A 6,545-nucleotide genomic window follows, 5' to 3' on the forward strand; every position below is an offset into this window, starting at 1 on the left:
CACAAAAACTTAGTGAGGCTCGCTGGCATCTTTGGGCCCCCAGTTATTCTGAGCCTGTCAGTTCTAGCCTTTGGGAGTTGGCTCGTCAAACAAGTGGGCCGAAAGTAGTCCCATTTAAAAGCCATTAGATTTGAAAGTAAACTAACGTAACTTGAGGACAGACTGATTGATGGCTGTTTCTATTCTTTCGGTCCCCTTTGCTTAATTTTAAAAAAAAAATTCTTTGTTTTGATAAATGAAAGGTCTTGAACTCGAAACCTTCTACTTATAATCCCTTCCCCCTTATTACCTAACTCAACCCTCTCCCTTTTTGTTTGATTTAATACATCTAAATTATACTTCATTCATCATATGAATACTTACACTCACATTTATTGCATTTAGATACATTCTCAATTTAGAGTTCTCCCTCATTTATTAGGTTCAGGGTTCGAATCCTGTGGCTGACACTCGAGAGAGGAAAGAGTGCGAAAAGGAGTGGGTAGATGAAAAATTTTGAAAAAAAAAACACCTTTGTAACAAAATTAACATTTGAAACCTCTTTTAACGAACATCTATTGAGAGTGAAATGGTTGTCAGTTAGCCAAACCCTTATATAAAATATTTTGCAGTAAATTTTCCTAACAAATAAAATATGTGTTCATAAGGCCCAATTTACAGGCTCATTTCATGAATTCCTGAATGTTTTCTTCTTCTTTTTTTTTGTTTTTGTTTTGAGCCTCTGAATGTTTTCTTAAACTGTCGTATCATATTTTTGCTTCTCAAAACTGAAGTTGGTTGAGAAAAGAGATTTAATTTGGGAGGAAAGTAGGAGAGTTGCAAAAAGAGAAGTAGGCAAAGAATTTATAGTCTGGCCTAGGGTTTGTTAGAGTGGGTATATCACTGAGTTGGCATCTAGGTCTTAGATTAGGCCAGTTGGAGAAGTGGGCCCGAATCAGTCCAAATCGAATAACGACAAATCTGAATGCACTTTTTACTTATAGTCATGGGCCTGTTTCTTTTTTCTTTTCTTTTTTTTTTCCTTTTTGCTCTTTTTCCAATCACACGACTAGGTATTACTCAAACACTCTATTGATTTCTACACATTTTATTTTTCAAACAGAAGAATTTTCAGGTAACTATATATATTCTCAAAACTCATGATGTACTGATGGTCAGTATCACATTAGAATCATAGCCCATTTGAATTGCTATTTTTAAGAGTTTTTATAGAAGAATGTACTGTAATGATTTGATATATATGAAATAAAAAGATAATTAGAAAAGGTGTTCATACAAAGTTTAATCATTTTTCTGCAAAAAATCACAATCCAAACAAGGAATGTTCCACTTAAAATCAAAATTATTCATAACACTCTTCATGATTAATATAACTTAATTGCATGCCAAAACTCAAACGAAATAGATAAGAATGTTTTGGCATTCGACTGAGCAATTCCACATATATAATGTTGAACTTTAAGTACTTGTGCGCCGCCAGGCATTTCATAGAAATCAAACGGTAATATCTTATCCAATAAATTATCTACTATGTTATAGCTTATTAATTGAGATAAAACAATGGAATGTTTGGATTAGGTTTCAGTCTTAATTATGCATTCATTGTAAATAAATGGAGGAAAGTAACCAAGAGATCCGGATCCTTAATTATCTTTCATTGGTTTCAATTAAACTTGTATGTTTGGACAGCATAGTATATAACTTCAATTGCGACGCAGCTGGTAGTTTCCTATATAAGTTTATTAATATCTTGTGATTATTGATTAATGACATTGGCATAACACTTCTCGCTTTTCCTAAACCCCATGTCAATTGAAAAGTGAGCTACATACGCCAAGATATGACTGAAGGATATAAACCCATCCCTATAGGGTCGTTCGCCATAGAAAAAGAGGACTTTCAGTTTAGGGTAGGCATGGAAAATATGGCTTACATTTAGACATCTCGATAGATGTTGGATGGAGGGAATAGCCGGCAAAAGCATACCAACTTTATTCTTTGTGCTCAAGATTTCTTCATAAATGATCACAGATTTCACTCAATTCTAAACCTATGGTACTTTCTAGCCCAAAATGCCGACGCAGGACCTTATGTAGATATGAATATCAGTATTAAATAATCCCGTGAAGGAAATTTTAGCTCCAAAATGGCACCATGAGTAACAGTTTCTTTCAAGGTTGTACACACCCAAAACATGAAAGTGTGTGAAAAAAAATCAATACTTTGCTTTTGCATGAGGCCATTTAAGGGAAGCTAAACTTGGCTTTTTGCTTGGAATGGGTAGCATAAGAAAAAGTGAAATGCAGGTCTACAACAACTACGTGCATGGATTTAAGTACGTAGCCTGCATGAAGGTAGGCGGACCCAAAATGGAACTAGAGTATTGTGATGTATGTGAAAAAAAATAAGGTGAAATTGTACCCATGATATATGTGAAAAATAAGTAGAAATTGCACTCAACTGGAGGATTATTGGATGCCTAAATCAAAATTCTGGTCAAGTTGGTATGTTGGACATGGTAAGTGATGACCCAACGTTGAAAAATCTGTGGAAAGCTTATAGAAGTTTACGGATCAATTCAAATAAATTTAGATGGTGGGAAATTTTGAAGGGAAACTCCAAAATTTCACTTAACATTTTTCTTGTTTGACTATTGGGTTAGTATATACTTAATGATCCAAAATTAATTTTAATTAATTTTAGTTTTTAATATTTTGTTTCAATTAACAGTTATGTAAGTTGAATATTTAGATTTATGTCTAAAATAAAGCAGTGTTACTTTTAAAAAGTGTCCATTCATTTGAAAGATGTACCTATTCATTTAAGGGTGTTTTCTAAAAACATACTAATTTGTTTAAGTGTGTCTATACATTATAAATAAGAGGATTCAGACATCCAAAAACATAATTTTTACTTTTTATTCTTCTTCTACTCAAATCCAAATACAAATTTTTTAAATTGTTATAGTGAGAGCTTCTTTATATTGCTGTCAGGAACTCTAGTTTGACTTTATAATTTCTAGAGGGAATTGTCACAAAGCTAGTAATAATATAGTGGAGGCATGTTACCTTAAGCAAAGCGAATGTATTCACGTCAAAACCATAATCTAGTTTCTCTAGTTGTGATTATTTTTTCCGACATTGTGATCAAAGACTCGAGTGTACAGTAACAATCTAAGATTATGAAAGTTGTATATTCTCTAAGAAGTAGTTTTGGACCCTTTGGTTTCAAGTTTATGCAATTGTAATACGCTGCATAAGATTATGAAAGTTGTACATTCTGAAACTTCTAAGGCTTGGAGTTTACTGCATTCAATTAAGTAGCTTTTTTCTTTCTTTGTGTTATTTGTTTATGTGCTGAATTAGAACATTACATGAAATGTCATGTCATTCGCTCATGCATTATCTATTCCTCATCTTGCATAAGTGTTGCAATCGTGATCCGGTCAGCGTGCATTTAAAAGAATGTTATAGCATTGCTTAGGATGTGATTTATATAAGAGCAAAAGTGATTGAAAACATAAAAGTTTAGCAAGAAAAATAAGTTTAGCTAATGATCGAAAACAAAATTTTAGAGATTGTGACCATCCAAATGGACCTAGTATGATGACCAAGTAATAGTACAATTTGAACTTCAAATCATAAATATCTGATTTAGGGGCTCGGACAATTATTATGCTGCAAACTTGATTCGTGGTCCAAACCAGACCATGTAAAGCAATGTTCCCCGTTATGTTTTTTTGTAAAACAAAAGAATTTTGTTTGAGGGCTACGTGGCCATGTTTAACCCACCAATTTACAAATTGTTCAGTGTGGCAACCGTTTATAGGCTATTCTTAAAGTTCGATGGAAAAAGCAGCTCAAAATCTTAGGCAAAGACGAATGGTAGATAAACTCGTGACACAACACTTCACCAATATGCAGTGTTTTTAGTGTAGTGATTGAATTATTGTGATTTAAATCTTCCAACTTTGATAGAAGATAAGTAGTACATCGCTATGTTCCAAGGTCTTGATCACAATCTTTTGCGCGTCTGTGATAGTCCTACTTGAAGTATGGTGCACCATTCTTTAGTGTATGAATATCGGTAGAGCATTATCAAATCAATCAGTTCGTAAGTTCCAAATGTACTGAAACAACAAGAATTTAAGCTGATCATTGGAAGTTGGATTCGGTTCAATGCAGAAACTTATTTAAGTGTGATTGTTTGATTGTCATTTGGGGTACTATGGATGGCTTGTTCATTGATTTTTCTGGCAAAGTTCACTGATTTTTATTCATGGGGGAAAAAGATAACCTTTTGACAATCGATCTCATCATTGGTGGTTGGGAGTTCTCCGCCAGTACAGAGTGGAGATTCTCATGCACAAAAATGATCATATGCTAGTTTTACCACTAATGCATATTTCTTTCCAACTGAACAAGTCAAACTAATGAAGACCTTCAGGAAGTGATATGACATACATAAATACTTGCATATTCATTGACAAAAAGTAGCTAAAATGATGACAATCTGCTTCATGATAATCTTTTTGATTAGTTTAGACTTTGGTCTTAGGTGGTATTAATATACTAGTTCTAAAGTAGCTGAATTTCGAACTGTGATTTATAATTACTCATGTTATTAATTTTTCCAAAAACATCTTCTACATGTCAAGTATATTTCTGAACGTAAAAGTTATGGAGCCTTTTAGATTTAGCACGTTAAGCACATTCCCCCTTGTCGCTGCAATGACATTTGGAAACCAAGTATTGCTGAACATCTAGTAGTTCATGTAAATTTCTTTTGAAAAATTAGTTTCTTTACTCACCAGAAAATTTTAAACAACATGAATTGTCTGCACGAGTTTTTGTAGTATAAATACAAGGCTCGGTTTGTAAGGGTGGTACATAATATCATCGATCTTTTCCCCCAAGTATAAAGACAAAGAAACTTATCTATGTTGGACTAATAAGCACTCAACTTCTGAATTGAACTTAATGTTATTTAACCATATGCAGCCAAGCAATCCGCTGATGCTAAGTAAGAAGAGATCAAGATTCTTCCTTCTACTGCACGATTATATCCTTGTGAAGTTGTATATGACAGGTTATGGAAAAGATGCAAGGACAGAAAGCCATTTCCATTTAGGTCTCTAATTTTCCTTTTTCGATCTTGTGCTCGCATGATCTTCAAGTCTTGAATAGTACTGACTTCTGCAAATGACAATAGAAACCAACCATAGCTCTTACTGTTTAGTTATCGTTTATTGCTGGATTTGATTAGTTCATGACCCCTGGATGTGATTGATTTTCACCCCATGACAAATGGTTCATGAATACCTAACAAAATTATCATGCACTCATGACATCATTAGTCTACGTTTCAAGTAAAAGTCTCATATCTCTTCCCAAAGATATGTCATCCCAAAAGTTCGAGAGTCCAATGTTGAGTAAGCTTTGATTTGAATGATAGCAAATTTCATCAAGAAATCACACCCCCGGCCATTGCTCATTTCCTTGAAACTCAACGCCTAAGTGTGAAATGAGTTACTTGCAACCTCAATTTGTAGAGTACATGATCAAAGGTGTTTTGTGGTCCGACTTACTAAATTTGAAAAGTGAATGTGGACCCGCAAAGTTTTTTTTTTTTTTTTTTTGGAAGAATCCGAATCATTACTTAAAAGACAACAAACTATTGCATTCAAAAAAAAAAAAGAAAAGAAAAGAAAAAGTTCACAGCACTAAATTTAATAGGAAGACGACAAAATAATAACGTTTATAAAGTAATTTAGCTTTTGATAGAGAATACAATAGGAGAGTTAATTTATACAACATACGAGACTTGTATCATTACGGTCTGTTCTTGATTGATTCTAATTTAACTTTTTAATTAAGATTTGTAAAAAGCCAACAGTTGAATGATAAAATAGTTAAGAACCACATATAACTTAGGATGAGAAACTAAAAGCAAATTCAAGAATTCAGTTTAAAACGAGCTCTATATACAATACATGAAATAGTTATAATTTAAGAAAAAAGCATAAAAAACGATTCTGATCCACACAACTCATGTATGTATTGAACTGAACATACATTCTTTTCTTTGAAAATGTATCGCCTCAACGCATATGAAACAAATGTTGTTATACAAATACTTTGCTGTTATACGGTACATTATATTGAAGCAAGTAGTACAAATTTTGTATGCATGATTAAAACAAATTCATTTAATTTCTACCCAATTAATTTCTTTATACGAAATATTAGTATTACGGCTCGTGTTGGAAAGTATATATTATGAATAATGTAAAAAGTACAAATTAAATTATTACGCGTCTTGACTATCGAACCCAGTATCGTAGCTGAGCCAGCTATCCAGTTCATTAATTCCTGTATTACAACCAGAGTTTACACTTGACAACATTAGTACGACTCTTACGTAATCTAGCATACCAACCGAGAACTGTTATCCAGTATATATGTCCATTTTCAGGATAAAATCCACTGTAGATCAAGGAGAACAATCTTAAATCTTCTATCTCAGCCGCCATGATGAACTCCAAC

This window comes from Coffea eugenioides, chromosome 11, assembly GCF_003713205.1.
Source record: "Coffea eugenioides isolate CCC68of chromosome 11, Ceug_1.0, whole genome shotgun sequence".
Lineage (NCBI taxonomy): Eukaryota > Viridiplantae > Streptophyta > Magnoliopsida > Gentianales > Rubiaceae > Coffea > Coffea eugenioides.